The 21,618-nt window shown below is 43.0% G+C and overlaps 1 long non-coding RNA gene across 1 annotated transcript in view; it reads right to left on the bottom strand.

The window, feature by feature from the left end:
• Nucleotides 1-503: 503 nt before the first annotated feature.
• LOC120315869 overlaps nucleotides 504-21,618 on the bottom strand; it is a 75,091-nt gene continuing 53,976 nt past the window's right edge. Inside the window, exons 4-5 of the long non-coding RNA XR_005558805.1 lie at nucleotides 15,951-16,133; nucleotides 504-582 (exon numbers count right to left, since the gene is read on the bottom strand). This is a non-coding gene — a long non-coding RNA (uncharacterized LOC120315869). The remainder of the gene's footprint in view (nucleotides 583-15,950; nucleotides 16,134-21,618) is intronic.

Here is a 21,618-nt window from a genome sequence, read left to right as displayed (position 1 = left end):
CACTACAGGTTGTCCTGTTCAGGTGTTGAAAGGATGCAACAAAGGTTCCTAACGTGGCAGGCTAGTCCAGCTAAATTGGGTGAGTCCCCTTGCCTGTTTTGGGGGGCAAATGCTTGTCCATTCTGGTTGACCTCATGAACCTATACTAATAAAGGTCAGGAGGCTGTTTTGTTTTGATCCAAAGGCTGTTTACTTTGATTTTTTTCTTTGGGATAGTCAGCCTTTTTAAGGAGAAGTGATCGCGTCAACCTCACATTTGTCAAAGAACATACATTTTCTTTTTCAGAGATCAATTAGTAAAAAAAAAATGGATGCTATATTTCCTCTGTGAAGAAGTGGCCCTTGGTAGCAAGTGGCTGGTGGGTAGATGAGTGATTTCCCATCGTCCTTTCCCAGCTCCAGAAAGAGGAGAAATGCTTCAATGATTTGTCCCCATGACAGCCAGAAGCATTGGTCAAAACCAGAAAGACAGCTCATTAATTAATAGATCAAGTTTTACTTACCACACAACGGAAGGCTGGGAGAAGGTGTCGAATTTCTCAGATGCTGTGTGTCATCGGAGAGAGACAATGGAAGAAGGACCTGCATGGAGGGGGAAAAAATGGTAGGTCTAAAATATACCCTCAACTACTCTGTGTTTCCTTCTTCCTGGAGATCCATCTCCTCACTACACTCCGTCATAACTAATCACTGCATTCCATTATGTAGAAAAGAGGTCAGTTCAAGTAAAGGCTGTTGTGTGACCACAGCTGTGCAGATTGTCAGAGCTGTGGTGGCACGGTGGTTAGGATGCAGTCTTGCAGGCTGACTCTGCTCACTGCCAGGAGTTCAATCCTGACAGGCCCAGGGTCGACACAGCCTTCCAGCTTTACGAGGTCGATAAAATGAGGACTGAGATTGTTGGGGACAATATGCTGATTCTGTATACAGCTTAGAGCAGGGGTAGGCAACCTTGGCTCTTTTATGACTCGTAAAAGAGCCAAGGTTGCCTACCCCTGGCTTAGAGAGTGCTGTAAAGCACCGCAAAGCGGTATATAAGTCTAAGTGCTCTTGCTGTTGTTAACTGGGCCTAGCTTCAAAGGAGGCTTTGCATCAATGAAGCCTCACCTGAAGGATTTCAACAAAGAGAAGCTGACCCTTTATTAGCTCTTTGCTCAAGAAAAGGGGGCTACTTTTCACAGTCCCAGAATTGATCTGCTTAAAACAAGGTAGCTGGTTGAAGTGGAGCAGGCCAGGTTAATTCCACCCCACCCCACCCCCAAGTATAAACCTATAATCTTGGCTAGTCAGGCCATGTCTCCCTGGATATAATATTTTTGGTATTCCAATTAATTTGCTAAATTCGTTGTCGCTTGCTGCTTCCACAAAAGACCTCAAGAGGCTTTGAGGACATCTTTTATGCCAACCGTTGTGACACATTAAATAGCCACTAATTTGCTTTACCTCTGGGTTTGTTCTTACAGGATGAGCGGTGTCAGAAATTAATCACCCCATGCAAATGTTGGGAGGAACTGTCTGCAGAAGCAAAGAGGACACTGGTCATAGAAGGAGAGAAAAATTAATGAAAGAGAGCCCTAAAGCTGGAACTTGGGGATGTCTCAATGAGCTGGTCAGGTGTCCAGCAGAACTGTAGCCACTGTAGGAGGTGACCAGGCTGAGCCCAAAGGAGGGGGTCAAATGTGTCATTAGTCTTGAGTCCCTTTGAGCCCACAGGAGATCTAAGTCCACCCCATCATGAATTCCACTGAATTCTTATCTACCCTCAATTTGCTTTGGATGCTAGCAGTTCAGATTCTTATAGAGAGCTTAAGCTTGCAATAAACTCTTATATTCATTGGAATTGCCTGGATTTTTGAATTTCTTGGGCTTGACAGCCCCAGCCAGCCTGATGTGGCTCAGTTTAGGCCTACCAGCTTCTTCCCAGGTCACCACTGGAAGGAGAACCCATGAGACAGGGTGAAGCATCTGCCCAAAGAAGCCAAGAATTGTTGAAGCCACATGAAGAGTCTTGCATCTCCCAAGACCATCAGTTCCTGTCAGATGCTCCCCTGTTCAATCCTAGGTGGAAATTCAAATTCGAGCAGACAGATGAGGTGGCTTGGCTGTGATAAGCTATTTAGCTTCTCTAAAGTCCTTCATGCTCTTTGAAAACAGGGCTACTAAATCAATAAGGTAACCGGTAATTTTGATTCTAATTCCTCTTCACGGCCAAACAGCGATACACCAATGAGACAGGCATGGGGACATACCGACACGTGAGATGGACTAGCAGGTGAGAAAGCATAACTTGGAGAAAGTCTGCAGGTTCAAGGCCAAGTTCCATCATGGTGTTCCTCAAGAGGAAGCACAAGGATTGAACAACTGGATCCCATGAACCACTTGGATAACAGCTCTGCCTCCAAGCCTCCTTAGATAATACCAGCTACCTGAAAGGCTGGAATCCAACTTCACACAGCCAATTTTACTGCACTTTTATTGACCACCAAGGACAGGGTTCATCTCTCTCCATTTCAATCTCCATTCCTCTCCTAAAAGACTTCCCAAGTCTTTATGTAACACCCTTCCTAATTGATAGAGAAACAGAGAGAGATTTTTAAGAGTTTTCATCGTATTCGAGGCAATCCTTTTTTTTTGCTTTGCTTTTGACCTGTGCACAGTTCAGCTACTTACCTAACTCACTCACTCACTCTCTCCATCATAGAAGAAAAGGCTCTTAGCTATAACTTCAATAATCCTGGCATTTCTATCACCCTGTTACATAAGGCTTATCTTCACTCTTCCTTCCATGAAAGCTGGCAGCCCCAAGAATACTCTCTTGGGGAAAAAAAAGGATGCTCCAAACGTTAAGCTTTCTTTCCAGTGTAATTTTGCCACTGTCAAGCTATCAGCAGTTCAACAAGAGGCTTTTTCTGGGGGTTCTGGTCTACAAGCAGTTTCCATCAAAGCAAACTCCCATCTCTGCTTTTTAATTCAATCTGTTTCTTTCTGTAGGCTGCGGAGGGGGGGGGGAGGAATCTAAAGGTCGTCTTGTGTTTCAAGCAGCAAAACATCTTCAGCTTCTGAAAAAAAAATTCAGGATGAAGAAAAGAAAGCAAAGGAGCAAAAAAGAACGGTGGACACCTAAACCTTTATTCTGGGTCTTCCAAAACCACTTAGCCAGGCAAAAGAAAGCAGAAGTCATTTCCATAATAACAAACCTATCTAAACAACCAAACCTGAAATCAATGTTTCATTTTTTTTTTACCCCACCTACCCCAAGCACAAAGACCAGTAGAGATTTCCAAATAGAAAAAAAATTAACTGTATTCTCTTCTGGCACAGAATCAAGATCATATGAGGTATTAGTACCGCTTTATAAAACCCTAGTTAAGACCACACCTGGAATGCTGCAGCCGCATCACAGAAAAGAGGTTGAGAGTTTGGAAAAAATTCAGAGAAGAGCAACTAAGATGATCCAAGGCCTGGAGGCTAAAACATACAAAGAACGGCTGCGGGACTTGGGTTTGGCTAGTCTAAAGAAAAGAAGAAAGAGGGGAGACATGATAGCACCGTTCCAGTATCTGAGGGGCTGCCACAAGGAAGAGGGGGTCAGGTTGTTCACCAGAGCACCAGAGGGCAGGACAAGAAACAATGGTTGGAAGCTGATCAAAGAGAGAAGCAACCTGGAATTAAGGAGAAACATCCTGACAGTGAGGACAATCAACCAGTGGAACAGCTTGCCCCCAGAAATCATGGGCGCTCCATCCCTGGAGATTTTTAAGAAGAGGCTAGACAGTCACTTGTCAGAGATGGTGTAGGTTCTCCTGCTTGAGCAGGGGGCTGGACTAGAAGACCTTCAAGGTCCCTTCCAGATTCTATTCTATTCTATTCTATTCTATTCTATTCTGTTTTATTCTATAGTCCAATATTTATTTTATTCTATTCTATAGTCCAATATTTATTCTATTCTATAGTCCAATATTTATTCTATTCTATTCTATTCTATTCTATTCTATTCTATTCTATTCTATTCTATTCTATTCTATTCTATTCTATTCTATTCTATCCTATCCTATCCTATCCTATTCTATTCTACTCTACCCTACCCTACCCTACCCCACCCCACCCCATCCCACCCCACCCCATCCTGTATTTGTGACAATTGCAGGGTGCCAGGATCACACGGCCGCCCTTTGCAAACTTTCCAGCTGATTTCCAGCAAGCAAAGTCAATTGGGGGAAGCTGAATTTGCTTAACGACTGCCAGCCACATGATTCCCTTAGCAACCGCAGTAATTTGCTTAATACCCATGACAAAAAGGTCGTAGAATGAAGCCGGAGTCAGTTAACCTCGCTTAGCAACGGCAATTCCTCTCCCCTAGGCAAAGATTGCCTAGTTGTCTGAACCTCTCAGCATACAGCACACACACACACACACACACACACACACACACACACAAATACACACCCAGAGAAAGGTAATAGCCTTTTTTCCTCCCCTTGAAACAGTTCTTCTTCTTTCTTCTTCCCATTTATCTTAAATTAACACATGGCTGCGTTTGAACCTGTTAAATCTCCCTTAAGTTCAGAAGGCTGGTTTGATATAATTATCTTTTAATATCTTGCATCCACCATGTCAAGCCTTCCTGGAAAAAGCCTCGTTAAAACACACACACACACACACACACACAATTCGTGATCCTAGCAACTTCATTTAAATTAAATTGGCATGGCATTAAGGTCTCCTGCTGGTGCCCACGTCCGCTGACCAACTTTTCTTCACCCAATTAAGACGCTTTCGGCTCTGAGGAAAACCGCTTTTTTGTTTTTCAGTGCAAAGGGTGTAACATTTGCTATCCCCAATTAAACTTCCAAATTGGAATGTTGCAAATTGGGGGGGGGGAGGAAGAAAAACAAAGAGGATTCCCCCCCCTTCTCTTATATAACCATGTGAGAGAAGGTGTTAATTTTGTCCCTTTTTTCTTGGTAAAGAATATTTATTGATTGCTTATTTATTAATTTTATTTGTTGCCCGCCTTGTAGTGACTGACTCTGGGCTTTCCATGGTAGACTGTGTCTGTGCCCATTCACAGATAGGAACGACCAATTTTATATATACAGGTAGTCCTTGACTTATAACAGTTTGCTTAGTGACCGTTTGAAGTTACAACGGCACTGAAAAAAAGTTACTTATGACTGTTTTCCACACTTACGACCGTTGCAGCGTTCCCCCATGGTCACGTGGCCAAAATTCAGCTCTATTATGGTCATAAGTCAAGGACTACCTATATATATGAAAGGAATCGAAGAAACCTTTGCAGAATTTCCCAAGATGTGTCTAAAGAGGCAATCTTCTTTTTTCCGTATCCATTCACATGTCTGGGCCAGTAAACCACCTCCAAAATACAGGATATTTTTAGATCCATTAATTTTGCCGTAAGGCAGAATTGTAGCCTCCTCCATATGGCAGCTTTTGTTGTCTTGAAAATGCAAATAATTGCACAGCTGACACACTTTAATCTCTCCGCAGCCAAGATACCTGGAGGCAGAACTTTTTTTTTTTTTTTCAGGGTGAGCTGCAGGAACAGGCACGCCATGGGCAGAATCCATTAGAGTCTGTCTGCAAATACTTCCTGAGAACTTATTTGGGGGGACTTGCTATCGCGCTGCATACCAACAGTATAATCTGGGGGGAAATATACATAGGTTGATTCTCCAAAGCACCCGAAGGCAGGACAAGAAGCAACGGATGGAAACTAATCAAGGAGAGAAGCAACCTGGAACTAAGGAGAAACTTCCTGACAGTGAGAACAATTAATCAGTGGAACAACCTGTCTCCAGAATTGGTGAATGCTCCATCACTGGAAGTTTTTAAGAAGAGACTGGACAGCCATTTGTCTGAATGGCTGAGCAGGGGATTGGACTAGATGACCTCCAAGGTCTATTCTATTCTATTCTATTCTATTCTATTCTATTCTATTCTATTCTGTTCTATTCTATTCTATTCTATTCTATTCTATTCTATTCTATTCTATTCTATTCTATTCTATTCTATTCTACTCTTCTCCATTCATTCAGTTCCGTTCCATTCCATTCCATTCTGATGTTATCTGTTCAGTTGAATCCGCCTCATGGTGATTCTATGGGCCAGGTCTCTCTACATCTTCTGATCTTGCACTACAAGACTTATAATAATTCATTCAGTGACCATTCAAAGTGACAACATCATTGAAAAAAGCAACTTATGACCCTTTGTCACACCTATGACCATTGCAGCATCCCCAGGGTCATGTGATCAAAATTGACTCATATTTATGGTGGTTGCAGTGTCCCGGGGTCATATGATCCCCTTTTGCAACTTTCACAATGCAAGAGAACAAGCTTGGTGTATTTAATTTTTTAAAAACCAGCAGCTACTTCTGGGCTCTACCCAGCTCTGTGGGCATTTGTGTGTCTCTGTGTGTGTGTGTGTCTGTGTGTGTATTGAAACGCTCACCCCTATACCATTGCTGTGAGCATTCTCCTTGCGTTTCAGATCTTTTGAAAGACTTTTCTGGCTGATTAATTGATGAAATGTTGCAGTCTTTATTTTTAGTACACAAATTGGCCCCAAGGAGAAGATGGCAAACACTTCTGTCTGTTCCATATGCATGGGCGAAGGGAAACAAGAAAGGCTTCCTTCAAGGTGAAAACTATGCCTCTGTTTGCAGAGCACACTAACCGGGAGCTGATGCAATCACGCTGAGTCGAATCGTACTGAATTATTCACTCCCTGTACTGTAAGGTACCCACAATATAACTTCAAAAAACAAACAAACCCCGAGATCTTGTTTTATCCTAGAGGAGAGATTTTTTTCAAACATGGCCTCTTGAAGATGGGTGGACTTCAACTCCCAGAATTCCTGGCTGAGAAATTTTGGGAGTTGAAGTCCACCCATCTTCAAACTGATAAGGTTCAGAAATACTGTCCTAGAGTGTTCTCAAGTTCCTTCCATGTACTTTTGTAGGGCCTGTGTTCAAGTCCTGGTGTCATCTTCTCCGATCGCCTCTGAACATTTTCTAATCTGTGAATAAAATTCTGAATGGATAAAACCATGTATAATCCTAGTTATGTCTGCATAAAAGACTATCTAGGGCAGTATTTCTCAACCTTTGCTACTTTAAGGCATGTGGACTTCAACTCCCAGAATTCCTGAACCAGCCATGCTGAGGGGAAAGAGAGAGTTTTCCAAGCTGAGCCATGTTGGCTCAGGAATTCTGGGAGTTGAAGTCCACCAGTCATAAAAGAACAAAGGTTGCCTACCACTGCTCTAGGGTACCAGTTCTCTGGGCATATGGAATTAAATCTGAATTTTCTTCCGTTCAGACAGGACACTATTGTCGCCAACAAGTTTTATCCATATGTTAAATTTCCTTCCAAGACAGTGCAAAGCAGCCATAATGCAAAACAGTAGCTGATGTTCAGCACATTTTTACAATTATCAGCCTGATTGTATCAAAGGGTCAAAAGATACTCAGGCAGACGAGGGTGAGAGAAATCCATTAATAAGGGGGAAAACCTATTAATAAAGATAATTAAGGATCCCACCCAAGAGATTTACTTTCAACCCCACCACTAGTAAGGTTTCAAAGCAATTAACTGCTAAACTTTGTTAGAAAAAAGGTTAGAAGCAGCTCTGTGCTTTGATCCATATAAATCAGAAAGATGCTATCTGCTTAAAAGAATTCTTTTAAGAATTATATATCTGGTTATTAGCCACGTGGGCGGAATGTACTGAACATCTCAGGAGACCTAAGGCAGAGAGAGATGAAGAGCAATTTTAAAGAGAAAGAGTGAGTTTGGAGTCTATTTTGAATTGGCAAGAATTTTTCTAAGGTTTGTGGCCTTGTGATTAGATTGCAGGCAGTCCTTGACTTATGAGCAAATTTGGGGCCAGAATTTCCATGGTTAAACAAGGCGGCTTTCAGGTGACTCATGCCCAATTTTATGACCTTTTTTTTGCCATGGTTATTAAGCAAATCACAAGATTCCGTTGGAAGATCGTGAGAGCCTGAAAACCTTTCCAAGGACAGTGCAGCAGCTCTGGAGAGGAAACAGACGGTTCCCATAGCAAAGTGAAATTGTTTACATCAGGGGTGTCAAACTCAATTTCATTGAGGACTGCATCAGCATTGCGGTTGCCCTCAGGGGACGGGTGGGTGCGGCCTATGGGTGGGCATGGCCTACTGGGTGGGCATGGCCAGCTCTACATCGTTCATGTCAAGGGTGCCTGTGGGGGCCTGGGCAGGAGTGGGACAGATCTGAGGGTCTCTGACAGAAGGGGGTGGGACCGGGGCAAGCGCCAAGGCATGGTCCATTTCTTCATTCCTCACAAAGGGTGACAACTCCCCAGCATGCACCCAGGGGGCAGGGCCAACACAGCAGGGGCTGGTTCCTTGCTGTTTCTAGACAGCCTTGTGGAGCTAAGATTGAATGCATTTCAGCATAGATGGCCACCACAAAATTTTACAGGGCCAAGGCAGCAGGGGCCGTTCCCTCACTGTTTCCAGGATGGCTTCGCGGGCCACATGAAACCACTTCACGGGCCACATCTGGCCCCCGGGCCTTGTGTTTGACATGTCTGGTTTACATGAACTGCGTGAGAGGGTGGGGGTTTGGCTGGAGAAATTATTGTTTAATTCTATGAACTGGTGTTTGAGGAACATCCACGTGGTTGCCTTGGTGACAATATGATTTGCAGATGCTAATTCAACTTTTCCATCTAACCTACAAAATTGGGGTTGGCTGGGGAATCTCTGATCTAGTCCTATTCAGGCCCCATCCTGCGTTCCTTATAAAGCTCCATAAAAATCAGTTAGACTTAGCGATCTATTCTAAATCAATTTTCAGGACCACGGACAGAGGAGAATGTTCAGAATACAGTTCTAGGACACAGAAATGTCTTCTGAGGGAACTCAGGTGTGAGTTTTTGGACGGTGCATTGTTTCCTCTCTGCTAGCCATTCAGGTGACTTTTGACAAATTTTGTCCAGTGAGTGTTGATGGCTGTGACTAATCTATGGCGTTTTGACTTCTGCTTCCTCTAGACCAGGGGTAGGCAACCTTGACTCTTTTATGACTCATGGACTTCAACTCCCAGAATTCCTGAGCCAGCCACGCTGAAGGAAAAGGGAGAGGTTTCCAAGCTGAGCCATGCTGGCTCAGGAATTCTGGGAGTTGAAATCCACAAGTCATAAAAGAGCCAAGGTTGCCTACCCCTGCTCTAGACAGTGCTTGAAAGACTTCATTTTTTAAGGCAGTTGGGGAGTCCTTAAATACAAAAGCTAAAAAAGAAAGAAAAAGTCCAAAACACCTCCCAGCTAGCAATCAACACCCAGATAAGCAGAGATTAACACCGGGATTAATACCAGACCAATAATCAAGCTGCAAATATTCCAATCAAGAAACTAACAAATGAAACAAGCAAGCTAACAGTAACCAACAGCCTAATCAAGGAAGCACCAAGAACACTTCCACCAACAGAGTAAGTCACTTTATATAGACAAGAGAGCAAACCCCATTTCTTTCTAGCACTGATGATGTTCCCTAGTTGGGTAGTAAGACGTCTGCAAGAAAACAACCCAAGCTCAGAGAGTACCAAGGACCCCACAGTCCTCCTCCTCCTCTCCACAAATCCCACTCCCTTCTAACACTGATGATGTTACCTAGATAGGTCATGAAATGTTTGCAAGAAAAGAACCAAGCTCAGAGAGCACTAAGGACCCAACAGTCTTCCTTCTCCTTGTCAAATTGTTTTACAAGAGGCAAGAAAACCCCTGGGCAAATGGGAAATAAACACAGTTTAGTAAATCAAAACCTTAATTTCATACAAGCCCATCTGACATTCACTAGCAACCTCCCGTAATTAGGCAGCGAGGAACAAGCTGCAGCTATCTATAACCCAGTCCTTCTGCAACAAAACTTCCTGTGGAACTTATAAGGTATTTATCTTCCCGTAAAAGCCAGTGTTTTCCAGCAGGAACACTGCAAACATCAATTTAGGCAGGTGATTTTCCATCAGTCAAGCCACATTTGTATTCCAGATGTGTGCACAGTAAAAAAAAACAACACCTTTAATGTAGCATCTGGGATGCTGATTGTCATTGGACCAAACCTAGTGAATACAATGTGTGTGCCTGTGATTATGTATGTATGCTTAAAATGTACAGGTACGTTTCCCCTTTCGTTTAGATGACAATATGAATTAACGATCTGCGGGAAATTGAGCTGGGGCAGGAGGAGAAAAAGAAACACGGGGCAGGAGGAGAAATAGATCCAACATCATGTGCTGGCTTGACGTAGGGAAGCTGGAATGAGGATTAGTTTCTTGGGAAGCAAAGTTAAATACATGTAAACCAGAGAGAAGCCAGATTTAAAGCTTGTTGGATATTCTCTGCGTTCATTCCCAATATGGCTCACGTTGACAGCTAGATTAAACCATGAGCCTGCAATAAAGTAGGCTTTTAAAGCAATTACTTGCCAAGGGTTTGACATAAAAATGACTTACATCCAGGAGCAGCTGCTCACTCCAAGCCAATTTTACTTCTAATGCAGAGGTGTCTGGAACAATAGTCCTTGGAAAGACCCCCCCGTGCAGCCCTTCCTTGCAAGATTGGGGTAACCCCTTTGTAAGAACAGGAGTTCTGTCCAGTATTTATTTGTTATATTTGTGGCTAATGGAAACATGTGTGGAAAAGGGAATTCGCTCTGGTTCTCACCCCCAACCCTCATGGATGACCGTGAGCCAACCACTAACTCTCCACCTATTGGAGAACAACTGTCCTCATGTAGGAGGAGGGGTTAAATGAGGAATTAGCTTGGACACATTATATAAACACCAGAGGTCAATGTCCTTAAAATACTCCCCCCTTCAAGGCTTTTGAACCTTATCTGGTCTTTCCCAGGTGAATCTGCCAGTCTGGGGAGATTCCTGTGAAATAACCATAGAACAATAAAGTATCTAGCTTGAATTCTACATGTGTGGGTTTGGTTGTTCATTTCTGACACCGCCTAACCCTACCTTGCAGAGTTGTTGAGAGCATAAAACAGAGAAGGAGAAAAGGAAAGGAAAAGGAAAAGGAGAGTTGAGAGGAGAGAGAGAGAGGAGAGGAGGGAGAGGAGAGAGAGAGGAGACGAGATGAGACAAGATAAAGGAGAGGAGAGAGAGAGGGAGAGGGAGAGGAGAGTGAGAGAGAGGAGAGGAGAGGAGAGAGGAGAGGGGAGGAGAGAGAGAGAGGAGAGAGAGAGGGAGAGGAGAGGGAGAAGAGAGAGAAAGGAGAGGAGAGAGAGGAAAGGAGAGGAGAGAGGGGAGAGACAGAGGAGAGGAGAGGCAGAATGGAAAAAGAAGAGAACTTACTTCCAGTTTTTGGCAAAATCGGGCCATAGCAAACAAACAATTCACTTAACAACCATGATGTTCACGCTTAGGACTGCCTTGTAAAATCCTATGACCAACCCATTTTTATGACTGTTACGACTTACAGCCGTAACAAGCAGGCCTCCATTACAGTTGAGGACTAGCTGCATGGAGGAAAAGGGGAGAAGACTCTCTCTCCCAGACAGATGAAATGCACAGCAGTTCTCTGGGTTAACGATACTGAAATGCATGAGACGAATCCCTTTGCTGACACATATTTCCAAATAGTAAATGATCTTGAGAACACAGCTATTTTTCCCCACGGTAATTATCTCCCTTTACCCCACGAGACCGGTGGAAAGCTGCAAATTCACATGACATTGGCGATTAGGAGGAGAGACTAAGCATTCACCCTCAAAAAAGAATCGCATCCATAATAGCTACTCGGCCAGCTGTTTTTTTTTTTTTCTCCTTTGACTTAGGAATGAGAGCCATCTAGAAAAATTCTCCTGCCATTTTTTTCTCCTCCAAAGGACAAGAAGAATGGAGAATTTTCACGGAGGGAGAATGGAATCCCTGAACCCACTGAGTGAGCCAAATGTTTTTAACCACAGCAGGCTGATTCACACGTCCTGTTTTCCCTGCTTTTCAAATCACTGGTCTTGATTGAATACAAACCACCTAGAATATTAAGGAACAATTGCTGGATGCATCATCACTGGTGCTAAAAAAAGGATGGATGTGAGTTGTCTTTGTGCTTTAGGATGCTTTTCAACTTCCTGGGCTGGTGAATTTTTAGGTGAATGTTCCTCAGTCTTGACCACGGTGAGATGTGTGAACTTCAACTCCCAGAATCCCTCAGTCAGAATTCTGGGAGTGGAAGGCCACACCTCTTAAATTTGGAAAATCTGAAAGACTCTGCTCTTAGATAGTCTTTCATTCGAGTGTAACCAGGAATGTTAACACAGCTAATACTCCTTCCTCCTATTTTCCCAACAACATCCCTGTGAAGTAAGTTGGGTTTAGAGGGAGTGAATGGCCCAAGCTTACCCATCTATCCTTCATGCCTAAGGTGGGATTAGAATTCTCCCCCTTCCTCTGGTTTCTAGGCCAGCATCTTCACCGCTACTCTGAGCTGGCTGTCAAACTTGATCAATCGTTCCCATTTAAGGACATAGATTCTTGGTAGAATATTTTGGGTGATAGTGTTGTGATTCCTCGCCAGCCTATGGATCCAGCAGCTGAGGAATCAGAGGAGGAAGGGGGGGTCTGGAGTGACATCAGAGTCAGAGGAAGGCTCTGAGGAGCTCCAAGACTTACAGTTGGACGAGGAGCCTGACCCCTCTACTCGCACTCAGGCTGAGACACAGCTGTGCTGGGAGTCTGAGTTGGACAGTGATGAAGAACAGCTGGGACAAATCCAGGATGCACGAAGGCACAGGCAAGTGAAGTGAGTAGGACAGAGGAATGCAATGGGGCGGCTCCAAAGGCAAAGGAGAAGGCATTAGTAAGCCACGCCTTGGCTGAATTATAAAAAGAAAGATGTGGAGGTGCTGGTTGCCAAAGGCAACCGTTCATGTTGAGGATGGAGTTTCTGTGAACTGTGTTTGTTTGCCTTGGACATTGACTCAGGTCTGTGAGAATAAAAGAGGTTGGTTTTTTCTTGCAATTCCTGCCTGTTTCTTGGAAGAGGGGTTTCTCCTTGTGAGCATAGCAAGGACTCTCGTAGGCTGAGACAGAACAGATGTTGCTTCTCCTGTGCAGGAAAGTTTGGGAGATATCTCCTTCAAAACCCTATTAAATCCTGAATGGGAGTCTGCCCAAGGAATTTTGTCCATATTGACCAACTGAGTTGCTGTTTTGTCGGCTTGTCTTGACCGGCTCTAACAATAGTCAATTGCCCTTTTTCCTAGTTCTCCAATCTACGGTTTCAGCAGATCAATTGCCCGTGGGAAAATAAAGTACTGAGCAGCAGAAAAGGAATCAGATATTATGCAGAGGAAAAGCAAGGAGACATTTAATTTACTCTTGTTCTCTTTTTGGCATGCCCAACATTCAACTCATCTTTGCACAGTGAAATAGAATCTTACCCTCTTGGTAACTACAGAGCTCATACATTACTATGACCATTTCTATCGTATCGCTCATCAAACGGAGGAGGGGTGATTCAATTCCGTCATTAGCAGCTTATTGATCCAATTATCAGGCCTTTCCATTCCATTTCAAATTTACAGCCTTGTTACCACCTTGATGGGAATGGATCGGATTGCAGATTTCAGCAATAGCTTCGGTATCACCCCAACTCCAAACATCTACTTAGAGGTGTCTCTCTGATTAATTTAAAAAGTTGTTGGGAAATTAAATGCACTTGCCCAGGGCCCTTCCTGCCTTCTTCCTCCTTCCCTCCCTCCCTCCCTCCCTCCCTCCCTTTTCTTCCTTCCTTCCTTCCTTCCTTCCTTTCCTTCCTTCCTTCCTTCCTTCCTTTCTTCTCTCTCCCTCCTTCCCTCCCTCCCTTTCTTTCTTTCTTTCTTTCCTTTCTCCCAGAATTCCTCAGCCGGTTATGCATGGTTGACTGGAGAATTCTGGGAGTTGAAGTCCACAGGTCTTAAAGTTGCCCAGGATTGTACACCCCTGGTATACACTGTGTTGCAATGAGTTTTGGTTCATTGGGGTCAAGTTCAGCCTTTCAGATTTTGTAAATCTCCGATGCAAATGTAATATTTAATTCAATGTTAGACATTAGTATTTCCATTACTCAAAACCGCTTTCATTTTCTTTCTTGGCTAACAGTGTCCCCTTGTAGTCTATTTCTTAAAAAGCATTACAAACAAGATTTATTGGTCATAGTAATTAGACACAGATATGTACTGTATAGAGAGAGAGAGAGCAGTGCTTGTCCAACCCTGACTGATGTCTCTCCTGAAAGATGTACTCAAACGACTTCACGGATTTGTAGTTACAGCCTGCAGGCAATTGTTAATTGGCTTAATTGAGCCAAAGTGGCATATTAAACACAGAATTCTGTCCATCACAATGCTTTGATTGTCCAGCTCTCTTGATCCATTTAAAAAAAATATCTAGTTTCATTTTACTGTCTGTATTGGAAGGCCAATATCCTACTGATCTGGATTTTCTTAAAGTTGTTTATGATACAAGTAGTCCTCAACTTACAACCATTTGTTTAGTGACTGAATTACAATGGCACTAAAAAAAGAGACTTGCAATTGGTGTCCTCACCCTTTTTTCCTTCCTTCCTTCCTTCCTTCCTTCCTTCCTTCCTTCCTTCCTTCCTTCCTTCCTTCCTCCCTCCCTCCCTCCCTCCCCCCTTTTCTTCCTTTCTCCCTCCTTTCCTTTCCCTCTTCTCCTTCCTTCCTTCCTTCCTTCCTCCCTCCCTCCCTCCCTCCCTCCCTCCCTCCTCCTCTCTTCTCTTCTATATTTCTCTTCTCTCTTCTCTTCCCTTCCCCTTCCTTCCTCCCCCCTCCCTTCCTTCCTTTCTTCCTTCCTTCTTTTCCATATTCTTCACTTTTCCCTGGCCTTAAAAACTGAGGCAAAAAATGATCCTTCACAACTATCAATGCAAACCGTTTGCTAAGGAATGACAGAACAGCAAGTCTTCAGGAAGAAATAGATGACCTCTGAAGTGTATTAAGAGAAAAAAAAAACCCAATTCCCTTCCAAATGAGTTTCTCTCTGCTCAGGACAAATTGCAATGACCACTGCAGCTTCTTAAGTGGGCGAAGGCTTCAAGTATCAGACCAGAATCTTTTGGAGGAGGTGTAAAAGAAGGCCAAGCATGAAAAACCACCATACCACAAGAAAGCAGGAAACGGAGAAAGGAGAACTTCTACCTCAGTGGTGGCGAATCTATGGCACGGGTGCCAGAGGTGGCACTCAGAGCTCTCTCTGTGGGCATGCGCACCATCACCCTAGTCCTAGGCCTTCAGCTGGGTTTTATAAAATCTTTTCGCTTTAGGCCTCCGCCACCGTGTGCAAAAAAAAAGGGGGGGGGTTCAATCAGTCAGTCAATTTCAACTTCTCGCGGGGAAAAAAAGATCTTGCAAAGTTGGAATTGATTGAACCTTTTAGTCCCACCCAGTCTGACATCACCACCGCAGCCACGCCCACCCAATGGGCCACACCAAGCCAATGGGCCACACCCACCCGGCACCCGATGATGCGTAAGTGGGTTTTGGGTTGCAGTTTGGGCACTCGGTCTCTAAAAGGTTCGCCATCACCATTCTATCTGGTCCCTTCATCTCTTATCAACAGAAGAACATTTGAAGGAGCAGAGGGAGAGAGAGGACACTGTCCATTTACAAATCCTGCAAAAATTGCACTGGGTTTAATAGGGTGCCTTGGGAACCCATTCTTATTAACTGGCCAGCAGGCTTTGGGATGTTAGAAAAGAGCAACAGGCAACAACAACAAAACAAAAAAAAATCCCGATTAAAAATATTGAAATGGGCTTAACAAATCTCGTACAAAAAATACATGAATGGCGATAGCAATGGTGGGTTCTAAAAGGGGGATACGATTCTGAGTATGAAATACTTCTGTTTGTAGTTGAGGTCAGTTACCTTTGTCTTCGTGTAAGATTATCTGTCTCATTTGCTTTTTTCCATTTGTCCATCTTTCTCAGCCACCTGAAGCCCTCAGTTGTCCAGATGCAGATGCTAGAAGAATGGATCTTCTCTTGAGTTGACCTTTTGGTTCTTTGCAACGAGCTCTCCAAATTCTTGACCCTGCACCAGTTTCTCCACCTGGACATGTTACATAAAAGGTTTCTGGTTGGCACAGGAAAATCAAGAAAACTAGATTTTAATATAAAGCAGGAACTGGGAGCTTGTGGCTATTTTTGGCTTCAAGATCCATTGGCCCCAGCTAGCTTGACCACTTTTTGAAATATATATATATACACAGCACCGTAAAAAAAAAAATAGAGTCAATTAAAGTCTTGACAAACTACATTCTCCAAAGGTAAAGTTGGTTAGTTGTGTTGTGTTTGTATATCTGGATGGTGTCTTATTCAGTCTCTTTGCTTTCTCTGAGTATTGTGCAGACTCAGAAAATAGATTAACTCAGCGATCAGATTAAGTGACTCTCCCCTTGTGTGAAAAAGCACTGTCAAAATGGACTCAAGCAGACTTAATCCAAGTTTAGCCAATAATATAATTACCAAGGAGATCAAACTTTGGGGGGGGGACCCAATCTCAAATGAAGATGAAGACTAATAAAGGATGCAAGGCATTGAAGATCAATAAATTAGACACTTCATTCTTTCTATCGCTATATCACTACTCTGTATTTAATTTGCAATTAGCTCAGTTCATTTTATACTGCATAGAATTTCATTCAGTCTTCTTTGCTTATAATAACCATTCATTTCAGCTCTGGATTAAGCTCTGAAGTAATTAAAATGGTGACATGACTATCACAAAAAATAACCAAACTTCAGACCACGTTGCCTGATCACAAAATCTCAGCAGAGTCAGACCGGCTTTCTACCTGGATGGGAAACCATCAAGAATCCCAAAATCTATAGATTACCTTGGGGAAATCAGAAACCATAATTTACATGAAAGCAATCGCAAACACTTCTATTGTCAGGTGTGAAGAATGAGGACCACACGTTAAGTTCCAATCTAGCTGATTTATTGCTCATGCATATACACAAGACTCTGGTCAACTAACGTTCAGCACTACATTGGCTCTAGATAAGAGTCAATGGAATTCAAGGGGGATTGGACATAAACCATTTTGGGAACGCAATGACTCCAGGCTAATGACTCCCTTAACTCCATCCCCAGCTCTGCTTCCTTCCTTCCTTCCTTCCTTCCTTCCTTCCTTCCTTCCTTCCTTCCTTCCTTCCTTCCTTCCTTCCTTCCTTCTTTTTCTCTTCCTTCCTTCCTTCCTTCCTTCCTTCCTTCCTTCCTTCCTTCCATCATCATCATCGTTATTATCTATCCATCCATCCATCCATCCATCCATCCATCCATCTAATCTATCCTCCATCAGTGAAGTTATAACACTGAAGGCAACTCAAAGAGGTTTTTACTTTAAACAGATTGGAACTGTTTTGACCGTTGCATCCCTAATTCTAGGAGTTGCTTTCAAAGATTTTGGTATAAAGCAGCCCTTTCATAAGTCTTCCTGGTGACTCACAGGAAGTCCTTGTATATTAGACACTTACCAGGATAATAACAAGCTGGTGGGGAGACTCTTTTCACTAAACAGATGTGCAGCTCTGCTTTTTTTAAAAACCTTTAACTGAATAGATCTTAATGAATAGGCAGCTGTGGGATTTCCCCACCCCCACCCCCCCATTTCTCCAAAATTCTTAGGGTTTTTTTTCCCCCTTTAACAACCATAGCATGATTAACACAGGACCACTTATCCTGAGATTTTAATCCAACACTGAAACACCAAAGGCTGCTCATGAGACGGAAACCCACTGTATTGGCTAAAAAAAAAAAAGTCTGTAGGGCATTTTTTGAAGAAAAAAAAACCCTTTCTTTTGCTTTATTATGATGCAAGCATTTAAGTTTTCTTCTTCCATAATTGGAATTGGGCCACCCAAAAGCTTGTAGCCGTTAAAGTGACTAAACCATTTGTCATTGTTAACGCCAGATCTAACGGTGTTCAGTGCTACTAAAATTTATTACAAAAACCAATTCTGAACTGGGAGAAAGGAGCGTGGAAACGTTTGCCCACTAAAGTAATTAGGGGCAGGCAATATTGTGTTAAGCGTCATTATTGCTGTTATCATTTCCATAAATTGAAATTCGTAAAATTTAACTCTGAGCCATGTTTCTTGAGTTAAAAACAGGGTCGATTTCTTCAAGTCTAGTCAATTGCAAGGCAGAATGGAAAAAAATTAGTGGGTAGCCCAGAATTGGGCCTAGGGATCTTATGGCCATCCACCCAGTTCAATTCCCATCTCCAGTATTGGAAACATATCTATTGGAAGCAATTTTCTGCTCCCAAACCGTTCAGAGTCATTTAAACAAAACAAAACAAAATCAAAGCCAGCACATTGAAAGGAACAAGGAAAAAAAAGGAATGTTAAGTAAAAGGGTAAATTGAAACTATTCTTTTAAGTGTTAGGTACTTCGACTTCCTCACTCTTGGTCTGAGAAAAACCTTTAGGAATCTTGTTGGTTTCTGGGGTTGCATTTCAAAGCCTTAAAAAGTTTTTTTTGGGGGGGGGGTTGGGAGGGAGAACTACTACCAATTCCATGTTGTTTTTTGTTTTCCTTAAAATATTGGTACTGTATGTCTTAGCTCCAACTGTACCACAACTCTGGGGTTCCTATACAACTTTTGGGGAACACATTCAAACAAGCCGGTTGTTTGGGAGGTCACTAAAATGTACCCGCTTATTGTCGGGGTGAGGAGTCCTCGATTCATAGCCATTTGTGACTGTTCAAAGATATAACAGCTCTGAAAAAAAGCAATGTACTACTGTCGTTCACATTTAACGGCTGTTGCAGCATCTTCATGGTCACGTGATCAAAATTCGGGCATTTGGCAACAGGCAAGCACTTATGACGGATGCAGGATCCTGAGGTCATCTGATCGCCATTTGCCACCTTCCGAGACAAGTTAAGTCATGGGGGGGACTTAATTTCACGTAATGACCACGTGATTCATTTAACAACTGTAGTCATTTGCTTAACAATTGTAGCAAAAAAAAAAGATGGCAAGATGGGGCAAGATGAACTTCACAAGTGCTCTTGGCTCAGTTGGAGTCCTAAGTTGAGGACAGCCTGTAGGGTATAAGTCAGATGAACAGCAATATGGAAATTGCATCTAGTTTTGGTCACCACGATGTAAAAAAGATGTTGAGACTCTGGAAAGAGTACAGAGAAGAGCAACAAAGATGATCAGGGGACTGGAGGCTAAAGCATATAAGGAACGGTTGCTGGAATTGGGAATGTCTAGTTTAACAAAGAGAAGGATGAAGGGGGACATGATAGCAATCTTCCAATAACTCAGGGGCTGCCCCAAAGAAGATGGAGTCAAGTTATTCTCCAAAGTGCTGAAGGCAGGACAAGAAGCAACGGGTGGAAACTAATCAAGGAGAGAAGCAACCTAGAACTAAGGAGAAACTTCCTGACAGTGAGAACAATTAACCAATGGAACAACCTGCCTCCAGAAGTGGTGAATGCTCCAACACTGGAAGTCTTTAAGAAGAAACTGGACAACCATTTGTCTGAAATGGTATAGGGTTTCCTGCCTGAGCAGGGGGTTGGACTAGATGACCTCCAAGGTCCCTTCCAACATTATTATTGTTGTTGTTGTTGTTATAGCCACTAACACACATACACCCCAATTCTATTTGTCAGTGGGAAAACTGGGGAGAGAAAGGACCATTTCATCTGTAAGGACAAAGGCTGTTAGGCAACAGGGAGGTTTATTTAACCGTAATTATATATTAACTTGGCCAGTTGTGGTCCATCCTCTATATCCAGGGTGTTAAACAGCACGGTGTAGTATATACTGTGGGCCCAGGTCAAGGTTTTCAGGAAAGGCGCTCAAGGTTAGCGGTTGTATTTGAATTTTAATCTTTAAAATTGTATGGATTTTTTTCCCCCCTGCAGCTCTCCAGCAGCAATTACATCTCATCCAATCACACATTAAATTTCTCCCGGTCCTTGTCAGTTTCATATAGGCTCATTTGCAAGTCTGATGTGCCCTGTTTTCACATTTTAAAAAGGGAAATATTTTAAATACTTACATTCACAGCTAGCTTTGTGGGGGATGGCCTTTCTTGCCCCTTCTATATTTGTATCCTTAAATTTCTCCCTAAACTGTTTTCAAAATTTGCATATATTGTTTGATATTGTGCTTGGATCCATCCATTTCTCCAGGAGGCTTGGATGAGGTCAATTCTCTGTAAAAGACCCAGATAAAGTCCTTGAGCATCCTTAATCCTCAATGGGAGCCTCTTTAGTCTAGCTGTTAAGGCATCAGGCTGGAAACTAGGAGACAATGAGTTCTAGTATGCTTTCAGCATGAAAGTCGGTTGGGTGACTTTGGGCCAATCACCAGGAGATGGGGAGTTTTAGTCCAGCCTTAGCCATGAAAGCCAACTGGGGGACTTTGGGCCAATCACCAGGCGACAGTGAGTTCTAGTCCTGCCTTCAGCATGAAAGCCATCTGGGTGACTTTGGGCCAATCACCAGGAGATGGGGAGTTTTAGTCCCGCCTTAGCCATGAAAGCCAACTGCATGAGCAGGGGGTTGGACTAGATGACCTACAAGACCCCTTCCAAGTTTGTGACTCTGTGAAAGGTGGGATAAAACTCCAGTAAATAAATACATAATCACAGTACCTGGAAATGGTCACAACGGATATGTTAACCTTCCCTTCAACAATAACTTCAGATTGTCCTCCCAATTTCCCTGGTTTCTATTCTGTTCTATTCTTTGAATGCAAGAGCGTTGAATTTAAAACATCCTCTCTCCCCAAAAAAGAAAAGACTTGGAACATGCTGACATTTGCAAATGTCTCCAAACCGAAAAGGCTACGTCTAGATTAGGGGGGTGGTTGGGAAAGGAGGTGGGGGAAATGAAGATAGCTTTAATTGATTTTATTACTTGCAGGAAAAATAGAGTGAGGCAAGGCATTTATGTTTGGGAGGATAAAAACAAAATTATCGGCTGAATAGGGCTGAATTAAGCATTTCAAAGTTCAGCCATTCCAGATTGCTGACGACGCAAACTCAGATCAATAGAGAAACAATTTACAGCGTGGAAACTTGGTCTCTAGCTATTAACCACTAATTATGCCAAGCTGGCAGTGGGATTGATTTAACTCTTTCTAAAGCATGGGAGGGCGGGTTTGGGGGGCCTAAGGTGTGACTCCCCCCTTCTAAAGAATGACACCCCATTTTGTAGACCTGTGATTGTAAGGGTGTGAAAGGCACCAGTGTGTAGAGATGATTGAAGAGGCAATAGCAGGAACCGTCAAGAAGATAGGAAGGGGGCTGTATATTTAAAAAAAGGCCTTTTATCCAGCCAGCAGTACATATTCAGGGTTTCAAAGAAACAACGAAACAAAAAACTCAGGGCCTTTTCCATCACTCAATGCATCGTCTTTTAAACTGGAGCCTTGGGGGTACATAAGCCTTTGGCCCAGCTTCTATCGGCTTTCAGCTTAATTTCATAAGAGGGGAGGGGAGGAAAGAGAAGGGAGGGAGAAAAAAAAACAAAGGAGAGGAATCTTGGTTCTCATTTAAGAGTT

Source organism: Crotalus tigris, unplaced genomic scaffold (assembly GCF_016545835.1).
Source record: "Crotalus tigris isolate CLP2741 ecotype Arizona unplaced genomic scaffold, ASM1654583v1 scf7180000019173.45859301935:6455823, whole genome shotgun sequence".
Taxonomy (NCBI): domain Eukaryota; kingdom Metazoa; phylum Chordata; class Lepidosauria; order Squamata; family Viperidae; genus Crotalus; species Crotalus tigris.
This window is presented reverse-complemented; position numbering and strand designations above follow the sequence as displayed.